Consider the following 21,701-nt stretch of genomic DNA (forward strand, 5'->3'; position numbering starts at 1 on the left):
ATATGTTACGTTAACATACCAGGCACGTTCTCAGTAGGTTATTTATGCGTCATATAACGTACACTTATTCAGCCTGTTGTTCACTATTCTTTATTTATTTTAAATTGCCTTTCAAATGTCTGTTCTTGGTGTTGGGTTTTATCAAATACATTTCCCCAAAAAATGCGACTTATACTCCAGTGCGACTTATATATGTTTTTTTCCTTCTTTATTATGCATTTTCGGCCAGTACGACTTATACTCCGGAGCGACTTATACTCCGAAAAATACAGTACCTCAGCTTTAATAAAATAATTTAAAATAAGCAAACAAAAAATGTAAACATAATGTTTCTATTTGAACATAGTGTACTTCCGACCTTCTGTTGTATCAGTACTGGTAAGTGGTGTGCACTCAAGAGGCCTTGACGAGGTGTATGCAGACTCGCCTGTGTTTTTTCATCGTCGTCCTTAGAAACTTGAGGTGAATTTGATGGCACTGTTGGAAAAATAAGAATTCATTAAGCATGTTGTGCAACAGTTGAGCACTTGTTACATAGATATTCGCACAGGTCCTACATGTTAAGCTATGAAATGTCCATAAGTGACTGTATGGACGGTGACTGTGAATAAAAGAAAATATGAAATATGTGTGTGCTATGTATCTATGTATTGTATGTATGTACATTGTACAGTATGTATATTTGTAACATTGATTGTAATATGTTAAAAAAAAGAGCACTCCAACAGTCAGATAAGCAAAATACACAGTACTTTCATCATCACTAGTGTCAGAGACAAACAATTGAGGAGGCGGCATAGGAATTCGAACAAAGCACCTCGCTCGTTTATATTTATTGCTTTTTTTTTAATGTCTTTAAAATAAATATTAGCTAAACGTAAACGTTTAAGACCAAAGTTGACTGGTTTACATTAAAGGAGAAATAACAAACTGGAACACAGAACATTGCTTGAAATGACATGAACTGGCCCAGACTCACCAGCGACTGGAAATGTAATTTCTCTTTTCGATGAGACATATTCCAAAACAGGCCTGTTTCAAGGTATTTAGGGGTCCTACTCAAAGTGGGTACATGAGACCCCCAACCCCGCCACCAAAAAAAAAACAATTGAAGCACATCACACATTCATTTTTTCAGTCCTGCACATTTATAATTAAAACAGTTTAATATAAAAATCATAACATGTACATCAATATGTATACATTCTATCAAATGTGTAATTAACCTTACTATAAAACAGTCAATTAACCTCACTTGAATATAAATATGTATACAAAATATGCAAAAATATATTTTTAAATACAAAGTATTTACAATCTAGAAACAGAAAATAACTTTGGTTTGTTCACCAGTTGATAAAAGAAATACAAACAAGCAAACAAAAAAATAAACTAAGTTTTTATCAACATACTGTACTTCTACCTTTTGTTGCATCAGCACTGGCAAGTGGTGTGGACTCAAGCTGCCTTGGTGTGGTGGATGTAGTATTGCTCATCTTTAAAAAAAAAAAAATCGTTGTCCACTTTAGAAACTTGAGGTGAAGTTGATGGCACTGTTGGAAAAATAAGAATGAGTTGATCAAATATATTTTGCAAGCATGGAGTGCAACAGTTGAACACTTGTTACATATATATTAGCACAGGCCCTACATGTTAAGCTATGGAATGTCCATAAGTGACTGTATGGACAGTGAGCTTGAATAAAATAAAATATGAAATATGCACGGTGGTACAGGGGTTAGTGCGTGTGCCTCACAATACGAAGGTCCTGGGTTCGATCCTGTGCTCTGGATGTTTCTGTGTGGAGTTTGCATGTTCTCCCCGTGACTGCGTTGGTTCCTTTCGGGTACTCCGGCTTCCTACCACCTCCAAAGACATGTACCACGGTCTAGCTCCATCCTATCTTGCTGATTGTATTGTACCATATGTCCCGGCAAGAAATATGCATTCAAAGAACTCCGGCTTATTAGTGATTCCCAGAGCCCAAAAAAAGTCTGCGGGCTATTGAGCGTTTTCTATTCGGGCTCCAGTACTCTTAGAGATGCTACCTCAGTTGAAGCATTTAAGTCCCATCTTAAAACACATTTGTATACTCTGGCCTTTAAATAGACCCCCCTTTTAGACCAGTTGATCTGCCGTTTCTTTTCTGCTCTGCCCCCCTCTCCTTCGTGGGGGGGGGGGGGGGGGGGGGGGGGGGGGGGGGGGCACAGATTCGGTGACAACAGATGACACGCTAGCTGTCCAAAGTCGGGACCCAGGGTGGACCACTCATCTGTGCATCAGTTGGGGACGTCTCTGCGCTGCTGACCTGTCTCCGCTCTAGATGATCTCCTGCTGGCCCCACTATGGACTGGACTCTCACTATTATGTTAGATGCACTATGGGCTGGACTCTCACAATATTATGCTAGATGCGGTCCCCTCCAAGGTTTCTCATTGTTATCCCATTGGGTTGAGTTTTTCCTTGCCCTGATGTGGGATCTGAGCCGAGGATGTCGTTGTGGCTTCTGCAGCCCTTTGAGACACTCGTGATTTAGGGCTATATAGGTAAACATTGATTGATTGATACCTGGGGATAGGTTGATTGGCAACACTAAATTGGCGCTAGTGTGTGAACGTGAGTGTGAATGTTGTCTGTCTATCTGTGTTGGCCCCGCGATGAGTTGGTGACTTGTCCAGGGTGTACCGCGCCTTCCACCCGAGTGCAGCTGAGATAGGCTCCAGCACCCCCCTCGACCACGAAGGGACAAGTGGTAGAAAATGAATGGATGGATGAAATATGTATGTGTGTTATGTATGTACTGCATTAGGTTGTGCAATATGTACTGTATATATGTAACATTTACTGTAAAATGTTAAAAAGGGCACTAACAAATCAGAGAATAATACAGTACCGTGACGTCAGAGACAAACATTAGAGGGGCATAGGAGTTTGAGCAGAGCACCTTGCTGGTTTATATTTATTCTTTTATTTTGAATTGCTTTACTTAAATGTCAGCTTATTCTTACGTTTTGTACGCTGACTATGGGTCTAACAAATCACATTTAAAAGCATTAGGCCATCTGTTTTGTTTATTTACATGACATTGAGCTAGGTTGGCGTGCATGCAGTAGTTTCAGTGTCAAAACAGCCACGAAGTAGCGGCCTCACCGGTATTTTGCCGTTTCTTCTCTCTTTTGTTATTGTTCCTCTTTCCACTTCTGGCTTCCTAAAGGGTAAGTTTATTTTATTTTTGAACCGTATTTCGAAAAGTTCAGATTGAGGCCGCGCACAGACTACTCCAAGAGTGTGTTGTGTTCCTGTGAGGGGCGTCACCACACGATCCACGCATGCGCGAAGACAACGTCACTTCCGCACGCCGCCACCGTTACCATGATTTTCTTTTTTATAATCTTTATTTGAATAACAATATCGAATAAATTGCATACATCTTAAAACAACCGTTATTTAAGGATACAGTATTTGTTTTGATACCGTACACTAACCTGAACGATGTTCTCAGCAGCCTTAAACTGCAAAGAAACCAATGTATTTTTAAAGGCCTACTGAAATGATTTTTTTTTTTATTTAAACGGGCATAGCAGATCCATTCTATGTGTCATACTTGATCATTTCGCGATATTGCCAAATTTTTGGTGAAAGGATTTAGTATAGAACAACGACGATAAAGATCGCAACTTTTGGTCTCTGATAAAAAAAAGCCTTGCCCCTACCGGAAGTAGCGTGACATAGTCAGTTGTTCACCTCCTCATATTTTCCTATTGTTTTCAACGCAGCTAGAGCAATTCAGACCGAGAAAGCGACGATTACCCCTTTAATTTGAGCGAGGATGAAAGATTCGTGAATGAGGAACGTTAGAGTGACGAACTAGAATGCAGTGAAAGACATATCTCTTTTCGCACTGACCGTAACTTAGGTACAAGCTGGCTCATTGGATTCCACACTCTCTCCTTTTTCTATTGTGGATCACGGATTTGTATTTTAAACCACCTCGGATACTATATCCTCTTGAAAATGAGAGTCGAGAACGCGAAATGGACATTCACAGTGACTTTTATCTCCACGACAATACATCGGCGAAGCTCTTTAGCTACTGAGCTAACGTGATAGCATCTGGCTCAAATGCAGATAGAAACAAAATAAATAAATCCCTGACTGGAAGGATAGACAGAAGATCAACAATACTATTAAACCATGGACATGTAACTACACGGTTAATAATTCTCAGCCTGGCAAAGCTTAACAATGCTGTTGCTAACGACGCTGAAGCTAACTTAGCAACCGGACCTAACAGAGCTATGATAAAAACATTAGCCCTCCACCTACGCCAGCCAGCCCTCATCTACTCATCAACACCCGTGATCACCTGCGTTCCAGCGATCAACGGCGCGACGAAGGACTTCACCCGATCACAGATGCGGTTGGCGGCTAGCATCGGTTGGTGGCTCGCATCGGCTAGCGCGTCTGCTATCCAAGTAAGTCCTCTTGTTGTGTTGCTACAGCCAGCCGCTAATACACCGATCCCACCTACAACTTTCTTCTTTGCAATCTCCATTGTTCATTAAACAAATTGCAAAAGATTCACCAACACAGATGTCCAGAATACTGCGGAATTTTGAAATGAAAACAGAGCTTTTTGTATTGGCCTCAATGGGGGAGCTTTCACGCCAATTTTCTTCCCATTACAAAAACCTTCCTATCCCCCATTTACTTCCGGGGTCATTTCCTCTTACGTCATTTCCTCTTACTTACATCATTTCCTCTTACGTCATTGACAGCGATCGATAGCACTTCGGCTTTGACTGCCTGTCACTGTTTTTTAAATTTTTTTATAATATAGCGTTAACAAAACGTCTGTATTAATCGGACAAGTATTAATCCGACAAATTAACTTGAGGATATTCCTGACTGCACATTTGACTCGTGGACATATGCGGAAATAGATAGATGGATAGATAGTACTTTATGAATAACAGTGTACAATAAGTTAATTCATTATCAATCAACATTATCAAACTTTATTAAAACTAAATTTATTCGTTAAATTCAGTTTTTTTTAGTTCTCTGTGTAAGTGAACTAAATTAAAATGACATTTATGTGCACATATGTACCTCAGTGAAGTAAGATCAGAATCAGAATCAGAATCAGAATAGTTTTATTGCCATTGTTTGAGAACAGGTTCACAAACTAGGAATTTTTGACATTCAACATTATTATATATTAATTAATATTAGTGAAATGGTTTCAACAATAATGTTGATTTAAAGTACAGACATTTAACAGTATTATATATGAATTAATATTTTTTGCACGTTACCACGAAGACAGAAGTTCCCAGCAGCGGCCCTAACACTACGCTTGAAATGTTTCGAAGCCTGCTGGTGTTTGACATAAGTCCCCTGGGAAAGATAAAGACAAATATAATTCAGTGACACCACCATTTTCAGGAGATTTGGATTCTATTTTTGATTGATTGATTGAGACTTTTATTAGTAGGTTGCACAGTGAAGTACATATTCCGTACAATATCTATCTCAGTGACACCACCATTTTCAGGAGATTTGGATTATATCGATCGCTGTCAATGACGTAAGTAAGAGGAAATGACGTAAGAGGAAATGACCCCGGAAGTAAATGGGGGATAGGAAGAGCCATACCTCTGTTCTACTGGCTACGTCACACGCATACGTCATATCCAAAGGAGTTTTTCAACCGGAAGTTTAGCGGGAAAGTTAAAATTGCACTTTATAAGTTAACCCGGCCGTATTGGCATGTGTTGCAATGTTAAGATTTCATCATTGATATATAAACTATCAGACTGCGTGGTCGGTAGTAGTGGGTTTCAGTAGGCCTTTAACTACTTTACATCAAATACATCAGTTCACAGTACTGATCATTTAAAAATGTTTATATTGTTAGTTCGTTTTCCTGACGATTTAAAACAAAATAAGGGGTCTAAATAAAAGTCTTAATATACCCCAGCTCATAAATTTTACAATAAAATATGCATTTTGGTATATGTAATAATAATTTTGCGGCTCGCTATATTCATGCAGTTTAGTGACCGGCAGCTCTCTAACTCGGACAACAACCAAAAATAAAAAGTATTACCCTTATTTTGCCAAAATCGTCATTAGCTTTGGACCAACAATCAAGGAGAAATTATGATCTCTTTAAGTATGTTTACTGTGGTGTCTGCTTCCAATGTATTGTGCTATATATGCAGTGTTGGGACTAACGCGTTACTAAGTAACGCATTACTGTAACGCCGTTAGTTTCGGCGATAACTAGTAATCTAACGCGTTATTTTTTTATATACAGTAACTCAGTTACCGTTACTGCATGATGCGTTACTGAGTTATTTTACGTTAATTTTATGTAGTATCGGCTAGAAACTGAAGATCTGAGTGTGTTTTATTGGAGCGCTCCGGTGGAAAAGAAGAGGCGTGCTTTCCCCCACCCACAGAAAGCACGCCTCCCAGCAGGGGAGACGTTCCTCCAGAGCCGTACTTCGGGTCTAACAACCTTCACTTTACCCGGAAGAGGGTCTTTACAGCTGAGGGTGAATGACGAGCCCGGCGGTTTGTTGCAACTTTGTGACTTTATTGCACGCAGCCATCCACCAAGCTAGAGCACCTACACGCACTCACTGTCACCGCTCCCTCACCTCTCTCGCCCACTCACTCACTGACGTCACTCACCTCTCATGCTGTCATATCTTAAAGGGCCACACACACACACACATACGCTACTCTCATAACAACTAACAAGACATCATGGCGAAGCCAGAAGTCGAGTTTTTTAACATGGAGACATTCTCAATACTTTTCTTGTGTCGAGCACAAAGAAAATAACATTTTAGTTAAATGTAAGTTGTGTCTTGGATCAAAGATCCTATCTACTTAGAGTTAAAGTTAAAGTGCCATTATGTTGCAGCTATTTAAAATAGTTTTGTCAATTTTTTCTGGCCTGAAATAAATTGGCCCTTTGAAACATATCTTTGTCTTTGTGTGTTGTATGTAGACCACATTGCTTTCTGAGTTCAGTGATGCAAATGCATGTCAAGTTGATCAACAGATTGTATTATTCTCCAGTGCAATAACAGTACTGAAATGAAGGCTAAAAGGGCATTAATGGGAGCCTTAAAAAAAGGGGGGGGGGGGGGGGGAAGAAGTAACTAAATAGTTACTTTTCACAGTAACGCAATACTTTTTGGTGTAAGTAACTGAGTTAGTAACTGAGTTACTTTTGAAATAAAGTAACTAGTAATTGTAACTAGTTACTGGTTTTCAGTAACTAACCCAACACTGTATATATGCCTGTACTTTTACTTTAAAACATTTTTCATAGGCTTTTCTTTGGCGAGTCATGGCTTCTTGATTTCATTATTGTTACGGTTTGTACAGGGGAAGAAGACGGCACAGACAGCGGGGACGTCGTTTAACTCTATGATTATTTATATATATACATAATATATATGAATAATAAATCAAGTGTGTAAATAATCCAAACTATGTGTGTTGTGTGCGAATATGTGTGGAAAATTAACTGTAGTGTGTTACCAGAAATGTTGAGCGAGAGGCGGAAATCCTAGCAAGGATGGCTCGGAGGTCCATGAGAACAGGGAGGAAGTCGGGGGCAATAGCAAGGCGTCAAAGTCCGTGTTCCAGGCGGGAGGTTGAGATCCAAAGGGGGCAGCCACAGAACCAGAGGGGAACACAGGGAGACGAGACACACTGCTTGTAATGCGGGAAAGGAGGAAGGATGCTGGATCGACAAGGAAACACGAGACAAATGAACAAACGGGAGAGGAACACATAGAGCTTGAATGACGGCTTACTGTACGGGAACAGATCGCTACGTTCTGGCACAGGATAGCAGGTTGCTCTGGCTTAAGAAGGCAGGTCTTCTCATCAGCGACAGGTGCGTAAATTGCTGATGATTAAATGCAGCCGCTTGCTGCAGCCGGAGTGGCGCGTGCCTGCCACGCTCTTGGAGGTGTGCCCAGCGCACAGATGAATGCGCACTACGGGTACAAAAATGGATTTCGATACTTTTCTAAATAAAGGGTACCACAAAAAATGGCATTATTGGCTTTTTTTTAACAAAAAATCTTAGGGTCCAATAAACATATGTTTCTTATTGCAAGTTTGTCCTTAAATAAAATAGTGAACATACAATACAACTTGTCTTTTGGTAGTAAGTAAGCAAACAAAAGCTGCTAATTAGTCTGCTGACATATGCAGTATCATATTGTGTCATTTTCCTTTCTATTATGTTGTCAAAATTATGAAGGACAATTGGTAGAAAATGTATTATTAATCCACCTGTTCATTTACCGTTAGTATCTGGTTATTTTCTCTTTTAACATGTTTTATCTACACTTCTGTAAAAATGTGATAATCACTTACTATTCTGTTGTTTGGATGCTTTACATCAGTTTTGGATAATACCACAAATGTAGGTATCAAACCGATACCAAGTAGTCACACGATCATATATTGGTCATAGTCAAAGTCCTCATGTGTCCAGGGATGTATTTCCTGAGTTTATAAACCTAATACGATTTTTTTTTAAAGAAAAGAAAGATTTTGTGATGATAAAAAATATCGTAATCATAGTAGTATCGACTAGATACACTCCTGTACTTGGTATCATTACAGTGGATGTCAGGTGTAGATCCACCTATGGCGTCATGTTTAGCTATTCCTCATCCTGCAGTGATAATGTTACTTGTAAGAAACTTACTTTATTTGTCAGCATGGAGGCGAGGATTAGTGATTTAGAAGTACCGTATTTTCCGCACCATAAGGCGCCCATGTTGTAAGCCGCACGTTCAATGAACGGCATATTTCAAAACTTTGTTTACCTATTAGCCGCCCCGTGCTATTAGCCGCACCTACGCTACGCTAAAGGGAATGTCAACAAAACAGTCAGATAGGTCAGTCAAACTTTAATAATATATTACAAACCAGCGTTCTAACAACTCTGTTCACTCCCAAAATGTAATGTGCAAATGTGCAATCACAAAAATAGTAACACTCAAAATAGTGCAGAGCAATAGCAACATCAATAACTCAACGTTGCTCGAACGTTAGTGTCACACAACACACAAAATAAACATTTAAAGCTCACTTTCTGAAGTTATTACTCATCCACAAATCCCTCGAATTCTTCTTCTTCGGTGTGCTTCACTTGTTTTTTGACACCATCAGGGATGTGGACGCGCATGCAGTCGTAGATCAACAGGGACGGAGCTGCGTGAAAAAAGTCACCCGGTGTCTTCGCTCATCTTTTCTTCATCCATCCATCTCTTCGAGTTAGCTTTTATGAGGACGCCGGCTGGAAAGTTCTCTTTTGGCAAGGTCTTCCTTTTGAATATCACCATGGGTGGAAGTTTCTGGCCGTTAGCATGGCAAGCTAGAACCACAGTAGGACGACTTCTCATTCTCTTTGGTGAGAATATTCACCGTACGTGCTCCCGTTGTATCCACAGTGCGGTTCACAGGAATATCAAAAGTCAGTGGAACATTGTACGCGTGTCTCTTGGTAGGAGACATTTTGTGGTCTTTACAGAAACACACAAATGAAATGAAACGTAATATCCGCGCGCTTCTTCTTCTACGGGGGCAGGTGCCGTTGCTTACAGTAGAAGAAGAAGCGCTTCCTCTTCTATGGGGGCGGTTGCTTACCGTAGAAGAAGAAGCGCTTCCTCTTCTACGGGGAAAAAAGATGGCGGCTGTTTACCGTAGTTGCGAGACCTAAACTTTATGAAAATAGATATTAATATTAATCCATATATAAGGCGCACCGGGTTATTAGCCGCACTGTCAGCTTTTGAGAAAAATTGTGGTTTTTAGGTGCGGCTTATGGTGCGGAAAATACGGTAGCTAAAACACTGCAGGCTGCGGATGGACTTTAACCGCTGGCTAGCTAGCCGTGTCTTAAAGCACCTCTTCCTGAGAGCGTTTCAGTGTTATAACTTCACCTTTATCGCTCATAAGTACTCTGAGATTGTGCGCTGCCGAACATGCTCTTCTGCTCGTAAAACCAACAATGATGTGGGGGGCCGGTACTTTTTAGAGGCTGTAGAGTACCGAATATGATTCATCAGTATCGCGGTACTATACTAATATCGGTATACCGTACAACCCTACACCCTGGACAAGTGGCCACCTCATCGCAGGGCCAACATCCATCCATCCATTTCCTACCGCTTGTCCCTTTTGGGGTCGCGGGGGGTGCTGGTGCCTATCTCAGCTACAATCGGGCGGAAGGCGGGGTACACCCTGGACAAGTCGCGGCCTCATCGCAGGGCCAACACAGATAGACAGACAACATTCACACTCACATTCACACACTAGGGCCAATTTAGTGTTGCCAATCAACCTATCCCCAGGTGCATGTCTTTGGAGTTGGGAGGAAGCCGTAGTACCCGGAGGAAACCCACGCAGTCACGGGGAGAACATGCAAACTCCACACAGAGAGATCCCGAGCCCGGGATTGAACCCAAGACTATTCAGGACCTTCATATTGTGAGGCAGATGCACTAACCCCTGTCCCACCGTGCTGCGCATATTGCCATTAATTCATTCCTCTTTGTCAGTGTTATTGTGCATATGAGACTTTTGGCTGCTGGAAGGGACCTCTCAAGGGGGATTCTGACTGTCTTCGACATTGTTTTGGTATTTGTGATAGAATCACAAAGTTGCTTTTGACTAGTCGTTGTTGTCACGAGGGGGTTTTGCGGCTCACTGCGGGGTCGTTCTCCTGGGAATGCAGAACGGACAACTCCGGACGACAGCGTGAGGTAGGAGATGATTTTAATCTTCTCAAGAAATCTTGGCAGGGCATGAGGTAAACAAACATAAACTATGGCGTGGAACAAACACGAAACTGTGGCATGAAACAAACAGCATAAACTATGGCGTGGAACAAACACAAAACTGTGGCATGAAATAAACAGCATAAACTATGGCTTGGAACAAACAAGACTTACTGTAGCATGAAACAAATAACTAGCAAAATAAACTTGGAATAGGACATGGAATGAGCAGCATGAACTAAGCATGAAACAAGCATGAAACTGTGGCATGAAAAGAGCAATGACGGCAGGCCGACTGACTGGCAAAGGCATGCTTAAATAATGCCTCTGATTAGTGCTCGCGAAGCAGGTGAGCGGGCGAACACTAATCAGAGCCAGGTGGAAATAATAAGTAACCATGGTAACCAAACCAAACTCAGAGATGTCCCAAAAAGGAACTAAAAGAGTCCAAAGCTAACAGAAAATAACAAAAACAGTTGTCAGGGGATTGCATCTTTTGCCTACCCAATAGCGACGAGCCTGTTCTAAAAATATTGCGCACAATTTCAGTTAAATGCTACATATTTAAATGTGGACTATCTTGAGCCAGGACACTTCGGGTTTTTTAGCATGTCAGTGCTTGATTGCTAAATACAATCAAATATCCACTATATGTTTGTTGAGTGGTCAATTGAAAAATGTATTTGCACTCAGCGGTGTAATAACATGTGGCAAATTAGTGAAATGAGAATAAGACAAGTAACTTTACATAATAATACTCTGACTTGTCAAGATGGTAATCGTAAAAAAGTAACCAAATTGGGTGTGTTACACCAGGCACCGTCAAGAACACTCAAAAACAACAAAATTGAAGGTGGCAATGAATAGGACAGAAAAAAGCAGCTGCCTGATTTTGAATGATGTTTTTTCAGTGTCTCTTCTGACCAGTAAGCATGTAGACAATTACAGCGTGAGAAAGCTACTGGTAGTTTATTTTTTATTTTTTATGAGAGAGCAGTCTAGTTCGACAGAACAGGGGCATACAGCGATATTCTTTCAGGGGGAAACGGCCCTGGCCTTGTGGTATTCACATAATAATAAAATGGAGTAATAAACATGGAGGCCAACTGACCCCGAGAGGTGCACCAATTTAGAGAAATAGGCCAGATATTTTCGGCGTCCTCCTCTGCTCATTAGTTCTTGTTTGGATGACCTGCAAAAGGCAAAGATGGGTCAATGTTTTCCTACGTCATTTACCTTTGGAAAAAAACCTAAGATTCAACTTTGAGCCACAGATCAGATGTGGGATCAGTCGCTCGGGCGCTGACTGAAGTAACCCAACATGTGACTGGAAAAAAATCCAACCTCCCTTCTGATCTTCATGCTTGCATGGGGTAAATTTCTCGACAATAAAGCATTTTTTTTACATTTCCTCGGTCAAACCAATCACACAGCTGGAATTAACTTTCAACATGTCTAAAACAACATTGTAAGTATAATATAAGTCAACCACTGTTAATGTGTATGTCAAAACAATAAATACTTATGCAAAAAACACTAATAGAATGATGCAGTGAGTAATAAAAAAATGTTGATCTGTGATGATGTGTAAACCAGCTAACCAGTCAGCGGCCAGCTAACATTAGCGATCTTATCTTATTTTAACAGACCATCTATTTAAAAGCCAAAGACATTTTAGTACCGTAATTGTTTTTATTGATTTTAAATTACCTCAACATCCATTATAATGAAAAACGTTATACTGTATGTAACTAGCCCTAGCAGCTTGCTAGCGTTAATTTTAACCTTTAGCATTAAATTTGAAGAAAGTAATTGTTTATTGTTAACTGTTTTCTAAAAGTACATCAGCTTTAACAACAATTTCAGTAATTTAGAGAGAAAGATTAAAATAAAGTTATACTGTCAGTAGCGAGTGACAGAGGAGCTACCCAGTCTGTAGTTAGCATTGGCAATTGACTTCAATGTCTGGACTTTTTCTCATTTTAGCCAATCGAAAATGAAATTTGGCAGATCTCAACTGTTTAAAACATTGACTGCTACCCATGTTTAAAAGAGCCAACACACATTATTGTTATTGTAATAGCTAGTAAATGTTTACTTTGGATCTAGCCACCAGTCTACAGTTAGCATTAGCAGTTGACTTCACGGTCTGGACTTTTTCTCATTTTCGCCAATCAAAAATGAATGAAAGCAGATTTCTATTCCCCTTTAAACATGAACTGCTACCCATGTTTAAATAAGATAACACACATTAGCCACATTATTGTTAATTGTTGAATTTTTTTATTTTTTTATTTATTTTTTTCCCGAGATGGCGCCGCTGTAGTGGCTGCTGGTGGCAGGAGCTCAGTGCTCTTGTGTCATCCTTTTGTGTTCCTGATGTTTCCCTCTTGTTTTCATGTGGTGTTTTTTGCCTTTTGGTTCGGGACCCTTTGGGGCTGTGTGACAAGGGGTGGCACTTTAGTGACTTCCGCGGTGCTTTTTTGTGAACTTCTGGATCTACCTCCGGTAGCCTTTTGGCCATGGAGACCAGCTGCTGGGTCCCTGCCACACCAGAGTCCGTTTGGAGAGACTGGAGGAGATGCGAATGAAGAGGCAGGGATGCGGAGCTAGTACTGAGCGCCGGGACGGACTCTTGGCTGAATGAGCAGGTATCGGACACCTCGGTCTCCTTGGGCGTATCCTCGCTCATCCATGCGGACTGGACACTGGCCGAGAGTTGGTGGGCGGCCCAGGGTGGAGTCGGCTCTCTTGGTTGCTTTGTTGGGCCTGCTGCTGTCTCTGGCCATGCGTCCCCCACCCCAGCAGACAATGGCATGGAACACTGCAGAGGCCACCACAGTGTATATGTTTTTTTGTTGTTGTTCAATTTGGCTCAATGAGGAGACACGTGTTTTGGGCTGTATTCTAGTTACAGATCCAAACTACGTTCTAAAAGTCCAGCCCGCATGCTTCCTCTATTTATTTGGGAGGTCCCTGTTTACATCACTGAAGCTGTCGCTGAGGGAAGGGGGTAATCTCGACAACTCCAGTTAGACACAATATATGATTATACAAAAATGCAAATGTGTTGACGCTGGTGATATCGCCTTGTCTCTGCTCTGTCTGCGTCACGGCGATGTTTGACCTTGGCAGTCAGCAGGCCGTTCCTGGACACAAACACTGATACCAGACTGCCTTGCAATCTTTTGGATTGCCAGCTTTGCACAGACAAATAAAAATACCACTGCAGCACAATTGACAATAATTATAGCAAAAGGCCCTTAAGCATAAAAGTTGTGTGATAATATATACAAAATTATTCTAACACACACATGTTTATGTGTGCTATGGCTATGAGGTTTTTCTTCCTTTGGCCTCAGTCTGGACCCCCTCTCCAGGGGCCCAGGCTTAGACTGAATATTTTCTTTTTTTTCAATGGAATTATTGCATGGACAAGGCGCTTTTATATTGCATGTTACGGTAAAGTGGCAGCCCTTACCTGCTCATGTGTGAGATTACAACGCAGAAGTCGGCTCATGTCATTGCTTGAAGCACTAACTTGTGCGACGAAAATACCGGAAGAAAACAAACAAGAACACAAAAGTGTCACGGCCAGGGCGCATTCCAAGGTGCCCTCATCTTTGCGCTCTGCTTGCTGCGCCTCGGCACGCGCCCACAGGCACGTCACGCCCACATGCCGGCAAGCCTGCGGACGATCACAAATCAGCGCACCTGGACCTGATGAGAGGGGAGCTGTGTAAGGAACCAGTGGACCCAAAGATCCATGTGGGAATTTAGTTCTCTATTGTGTACCGTAAGCAGACACAAGCTTTATGCTCTCTTTTGCTCTCTGCGTTTCCCTCCGTGTCTGATGTCCTTTGTTGATCTCCCACAGTGCTTTCCCGAGTTTTCCCGTCGTGATCTCCTGTCGTTCCCCTTTGGATTCTGACTGCCTCCCTCGTTCCTCGACCCCTGCTCGGACACGGACTACGCTGCCTCGCCCCTATCCTCGACCCTCGCCTGGACACGGACCTTGCCGCTTCTCTCGCTCTCTCTCTCCTCAACACTCGGTAATAAACACAACTAATTATACACATAGTCTTACACCACACACTCTTGGATTTTGGTCACACACTCCATTCTATAGTTTAGTAGTATTGTTTGTTATTATTATATATATATATATATATATATATATATATATATATATATATATATATATATATATATATATATATATATATATATATATATATATATATATATATATATATATATATATACACACACTACCGTTCAAAAGTTTGGGGTCACATTGAAATGTCCTTATTTTTGAAGGAAAAGCACTGTACTTTTCAATGAAGATAACTTTAAACTAGTCTTAACTTTAAAGAAATACACTCTATATATTGCTAATGTGGTAAATGACTATTCTAGCTGCAAATGTCTGGTTTTTGGTGCAATATCTACATAGGTGTATAGAGGCCCATTTCCAGCAACTATCACTCCAGTGTTCTAATGGTACAATGTGTTTGCTCATTGGCTCAGAAGGCTAATTGATGATTAGAAAACCCTTGTGCAATCATGTTCACACATCTGAAGACAGTTTAGCTCGTTACAGAAGCTACAAAACTGACCTTCCTTTGAGCAGATTGAGTTTCTGGAGCATCACATTTGTGGGGTCAATTAAACGCTCAAAATGGCCAGAAAAAGAGAACTTTCATCTGAAACTCGACAGTCTATTCTTGTTCTTAGAAATGAAGGCTATTCCACAAAATTGCTTGGGTGACCCCAAACTTTTGAACGGTAGTGTGTATATATATATATGTATATATATATCTTTGAACATCACTTTCCTCCTGGTGTCTGAGCCGTCATCTCCACTCAGCAACAATAACAAAAAGTATGGCTGACAGGGATGACGCAGAGACAGATGCGAAGCATACGAGTAACAACCTTAATAAGCATTCTCCTCCGAGGAACAAAACGAAAAGGCTGCAGAAATACAATTTTGATTGAGGAAAGGAAAATATGTGGCTGAAAAAGGTGAAAAATTATGTCTACAAAGCAAACTGTGTGGTTTGTAGCCGCGTTTTTCTATTGCCCACGATGGTGGATTGTGTGACGTTAAAGGTTAGGTTAGGTTACTTTATTAGTACCCGAAGATAAACTTGTTTTGCAGCCAGCAAGATCAGGACATCCATTTAAACATACAGAGAAAGTCACATATTAGATATGCAATACAAAGACCTAGCGCATAACAAGCATCACAAACATTGCCAAGATCACAAAATAGTACATGCACTCAAAGTTCCCCATAAAAAGGATAAAACATATAAAATCCCGATCAGATAAGATTCGGACAAGCCAGAATAAAACACCATAATAAAATAATAATAAAAGAACAAATAAAATAATAAATTGCACTAAAATAAATATAGGCAAAAATAGGTACTACAGCTTATTTAGTTCTGTGATGGCAGGTGGGACAAAACCACATTCGTCCCATTTTGTTTTGCCTCTTGAGGCTAAAAACCCCGGTCCAGATGGGAGAAGCTGAAAATGGCTGTTTAGGTAGTGAGTAGTGTTGTCCCGATACCAATATTTTAGTACCGGTACCAAAATATATTTCGATACTTTTCGGTACTTTTCTAAATAAGGTGGACCCCAAAAAAATAGCATTATTGGCTTTATTTTAACAACAAAATCTTACGGTACATTAAACATATGTTTATTATTGCAATCGAAGAACAATTTTGTACTTAAATAAAATAGTGAACATACTAGACAACTTGTCTTTTACTAGTAAGTAAGCAAACAAAGGCTCCTAATTAGTCTGCTTGTGTAAGTAAAACATATTGTTTATCATTCTATTTTGTCAAAATTATGAGGGACAAATTGTAAAAATGTATTATTAATCCACTTGTTCATTTACTGTTAATATCTGGTTAGTTTCTCTTTTAACATGTTTTATTTACACTTCTGTTAAAATGTAATAATCACTTATTCTTCTATTGTTTGGATACTTTACATTAGTTTTGGATGATACCACAAATTTAGGTATCGATCCGATACCAAGTAGTTAGAGGATCATACATTGGTCATATTCAAAGTCCTCATGTGTCCAGGGAAGTATTTCTTGAGTTCATAAACAAAATGGGAATTTTAAAAAAAGGAAAAAAGATTTTGTGACGATAAAAAAATATCGACGTAGGCATAGTAGTATCGACTATATACGCTATTGTACTCGGTATCATTACAGTGGATCTCAGGTGTAGATCCACCCATGGCGTTTGTTCAGGGTGCTAGCTGGCTGTTAGCAGTTAGCTATTATATCCTCCTACGATGTGTAGGGTGACCAGGTGTCCGGATTTAGGCCGGACAGTCTGGATTTTTAATGCCCTGTCTGGCGTCCGGCGCAGCATCAAGCCGGACACGTATTTGTCCTCCTTTTTGAGGCACTAGGCTTGAAGAGCGGAGTTTTTTCATCTTTGCTGGGCTGCAGCGCAATAGCCAATCATAGACCGTAAAAAAATGCCCCCAACGCAGTAACATATCAAATGATTGGCTAAGAGCGGTGTCGGATACAAATCTGCTTATCATTGGTTAAAAAGGTAAACAAGGGTCCAACGTTCCTTCTAAGGTGCGCGCCTGCGCTATTGCGCACCGCTCACGCGTCCTCAGCGCACAGCAAATTAACGCCGCGCAGGAAATCAAAAATCCCATCTGAACTTTAAACAAAATAAACACATTACAATTTATTCTGTATGATTTTGCAATGCAACTCTGTGAGTGACAGGTGACAACAAGAGTGGCCCCAATGAATAAAACAATCTTTGTCAACACAGTTCAATTATCGTCTGTCGAGACACTTTACGGACAGGAATTCCATCAATCACTTTATTGAGCAAAACTGTTTGTAACCACACCAAAAACATGAGTAAAAAAAACTTTTATCTATAAAAACTGGTAATTTTCTGCCATACAAACCAGGCTTAAACCAACTTTGTCATCCGTCGTTTCAACAGAAGCCGCTCGCTCGCTCACCAGCACCAACACACGCACTCATGGCACTTAGCCAGTGCTGCGTTTATGGCCACACAAAAAGTCGGACAACCCCAACGCCACACAATGTGTAAATGCCAGGTTGTAACACTGACTCCTCAATCAGATGTGTGCTTATTTTACTGCCATTTATTAAGAATGTTAATCTAAGGATATCATTCATGAAATATTGTCACTAGATTTCATAAATGCTAATAAAAAGATGTATTTTACAGACAGAAAGTAACAGGAACTAAATGTCACCTCTGAAAGGGGTAACATTTCTTTTAAAGGCAGGACCCGCAGCCAGACATACAATACAAGCACATAGGTCATGAAAAACATGTTTTTTTATTATTGTCATATTAAGAGGGCAAAATCACTTACACTACCGTTCAAAAGTTTGGGGTCACCCAAACAATTTTGTGGAATAGCCTTCATTTCTAAGAACAAGAATAGACTGTCGAGTTTCAGATGAAAGTTCTCTCTTTCTGGCCATTGTGAGCGTTTAATTGACCCCACAAATGTGATGCTCCAGAAACTCAATCTGCTCAAAGGAAGGTCAGTTTTGTAGCTTCTGTAACGAGCTAAACTGTCTTCAGATGTGTGAACATGATTGCACAAGGGTTTTCTAATCATCAATTAGCCTTCTGAGCCAATGAGCAAACACATTGTACCATTAGAACACTGGAGTGATAGTTGCTGGAAATGGGCCTCTATACACCTATGTAGATATTGCACCAAAAACCAGACATTTTTTAACTACAAGGTTAATAGATCCCAGCCTGGCAAAGCTTAACAATGCTGTTGCTAACGATGCTAAGGCTGACTTAGCAACTTAGCAACCGGACCTCACAGAGCTATGATAAAAACATTAGCGCTCCACCTACGCCAGCCAGCCCTCATCTGCTCTGCTCATCCAAACCCGTGCTCACCTGCGTTCCAGCGATCGACGGCGCGATGAAGGACTTCACCCGATCATCCGTGCGGTGGCCGGTGGGCGGCTAGCATCGGCTAGCGCGTCTGCTATCCAAGTGAGTAGTCCTTGTTGTGTTGCTACAGCCAGCCGCTATACACCGATCCCACCTACAACGTTCTTCTTTGCAGCCTACATTGTTCATTAAACAAATTGCAAAAGATTCACCAACACAGATGTCCAGAATACTGTGGAATTATGAAATGAAAACAGAGCTTTTTTGTATTGTACTCAATGGGGAAGGCATACCTCTGTTCCCCGGGCTACGTCACACGCATACGTCATCCTCCGAAGGCTTTTTCAACCGGAAGTGTGGCGGGAAATTTAAAATTGCACTTTATAAGTTAACCCGGCCGTATTGGCATGTGTTGCAATGTTAAGATTTCATCATTGATATATAAACTATCAGACTGCGTGGTCGGTAGTAGTGGGTTTCAGTAGGCCTTTAAACACGTGGAATATTGCATCTACCCCATCTCCCAGGAACTCGTTTAATCAAGTCCATTATATTTAAGTGTACAAATAACAATGGTGGACTGCTGGCTAATCCTCAAACATGCATGTAAAAGCCGGTGTTGACAGAGTCCATTATGTGAAGTTAACCTTGTCTTCGCTTCCCTTCAAGTGGGGTAATTAATGCCTCACTAAGTGCATTGGACCTTTTTATTCAGCCATGGCCAACAGGAACACGCCGACCCCTTCAAGTAGTTTCTTTTTTACAGGATTCTATGGTTCATCCAGGAGTTGTTTTTTTTCTACGGATGAAATGGCGAGTGATGAACGGAGGCTTTGCATGCATGTCAGAGTCAGAGAAGATGGACAGAAGGTGTGTAACGTGGCTGCCGCTACGATCAACGATGCCTTCAGGTGATCGTGCTGCGTTCAAGATGCTTTCCCCACTGCTGGCGTGAACGCAACACGTGACAAGAGCCATTCGCTCATAGCGCTCGTATGTTTTCTCTCTCAACACTCAAACAAAACGAGGCTGCCAGAGTAGTAAAATACTCACCACCTGCCATATAATTACTTTCCCCAGCGGCGTTAGCGTGTGTGCTATGCTTCATCGCAATGCCTATTTGTCACAGACTGCTGCTGATTGACACAGATCAAGGCTATTTGGATGACTAGACATAGGGATGGACTGCCTCAGAATGAGTGTTTCTATAATGTGTTTGTCAGAACAGATGGTTCACTTTCCAATGCTGCAGTAGATTCCAGTACAGGAGCTATGGTTATCTTTTCACCTTACTAGGGTTGTACGGTATACCAATATTAGTATAGTACCGCGATACTAATCAATCATATTCGGTACTATACCGCCTCTAAATAGTACCGGTCCACCACCCCCCTCCCCCCCGTCGTCGTCATGTCGTGTCATTGCTGGTTTACGAGCAGAGGAGCATGTTCGGCAGCGCACAATCACAGAGTACTTACAAGCAGACACAGTGTGGGGACAGAAAAGGGAGAATGGACGCGTTTAAAAACTAAAGATAAAGGTGAAGTTATAACACTGAAATGCCCTCAGGAAGAGGTGCTTTAAGAGATGGCTCGCGAGCTTGCGGCTAAAGTCCAGCCGCTGTCGGCAGTGTTTTAGCTACTTCTAAACCCCTAAATCGCCCCCATGGCGACAAATAAAGTAAGTTTCTTACAAGTTTCATTATCACTGCAGGACGAGGAATAGCTAAACATGCTTCACTACACACCGTAGCTCACCGGCGTCAAAATGTAAACAAATGCCATGGGTGGATCAACACCTAACATCCACTGTAATGATACCAAGTACAAGAGCGTATCCAGTCGGTGCTACTATGATTACGTCGATATTTTTTGGCATCACAAAATCTTCTTTCGTTTTTTAAAAATGTATACTATTTTTATAAACTCAGGAAATATGTCCCTGGACACATGAGGACTTTGAATATGACCAATGTATGATCCTGTAACTACTTGGTATCGGACTGATACCCAAATTTGTGGTATCATCCAAAACTAATGTAAAGTATCAAACAACAGAAGAATAAGTGATTATTACATTTTAACAGAAGTGTAGATAGAACATGTTAAAAGAGAAAGTACACAGATATAAACAGTAAATGAACATGTAAATGAATAATACATTTTCTACCACTTGTCCCTAATAATTTTGACAACATAATAGAATAGAAAATGACACAATATGTTACTGCATACGTCAGCAGACTAATTAGGAGCCTTTGCTTATTTACTTACTCCTAAAAGACAAGTTGTCTTGTATGTTCACTATTTTATTTAAGGAAAACATTGCAATAAGAAACATATGTTTAATGTACCCTAAGATTTTTTGTTAAAATAAAGCCAAAAATGCAATTTTTTGTGGTCCCCTTTATTTAGAAAAGTATCGAAAAGTATCGAGATCATTTTAGTACCGGTACCGGTACCAAAATATTGGTTTCGGACAACACTACACTTTACCAGAGGTGTGTAGTGGCACGGCTGGTTACACCAGGCCGTGCTTTTATGTTGGGTTTTGTTGGTGTTTTGTGTTAGTTCGTGTTTTGTGCTTTTTTTTAATTTTTGGCGGCTCTTCTGGTTTTGTTAGTGTTTTCCCGTGGCTGCTTCTCTTTTGTCACAGAGCATTTCCCCTCACCCGCTTTCTGTGAGCAATCAAGACTATTTAAGTTGATCCTTTTTCTCCCTTCGTGGACAGGACATTGTTTGTGGATGTTTTCGATTCTCTATTTGTTAATGACCAGAGACGATCCCTTTTTGATGCTTATTGCAGCTACACTCGTATGTGTGGATGCCGTCTACTCCACATTTACCCGTAAATGTTTTGCATTTTGTTTCGTTTCGTCATAGCCTGTCCGGTCAGAGCACTTCCCCGTTGCTCTCGC

The 21,701-nt window shown here is 40.8% G+C and overlaps 1 protein-coding gene and 1 long non-coding RNA gene across 3 annotated transcripts in view; both read right to left on the reverse strand.

Moving 5' to 3' along the window:
* Positions 1-427: 427 nt before the first annotated feature.
* LOC133641963 (uncharacterized) lies at positions 428-3,298 on the reverse strand. 2 transcript variants are annotated; one of them, XR_009824358.1, is made up of 4 exons: positions 3,151-3,298; positions 1,424-1,553; positions 980-1,055; positions 428-477 (listed from the first exon to the last, which is right to left on the reverse strand). It is a non-coding gene; the product is annotated as an uncharacterized LOC133641963 (long non-coding RNA). The 2 variants fall into 2 exon arrangements; XR_009824359.1 differs by lacking the exon at positions 980-1,055.
* Positions 3,299-11,948: 8,650 nt separating this feature from the next.
* Positions 11,949-21,701, reverse strand: part of LOC133641655 (uncharacterized) — a 134,134-nt gene continuing 124,381 nt past the window's right edge. Inside the window, exon 8 of the mRNA XM_062035540.1 lies at positions 11,949-12,018. The gene's annotated coding sequence lies outside the window, so the exon portion shown is untranslated. The remainder of the gene's footprint in view (positions 12,019-21,701) is intronic.

Source organism: Entelurus aequoreus, linkage group LG24, assembly GCF_033978785.1.
Source record: "Entelurus aequoreus isolate RoL-2023_Sb linkage group LG24, RoL_Eaeq_v1.1, whole genome shotgun sequence".
Lineage (NCBI taxonomy): Eukaryota > Metazoa > Chordata > Actinopteri > Syngnathiformes > Syngnathidae > Entelurus > Entelurus aequoreus.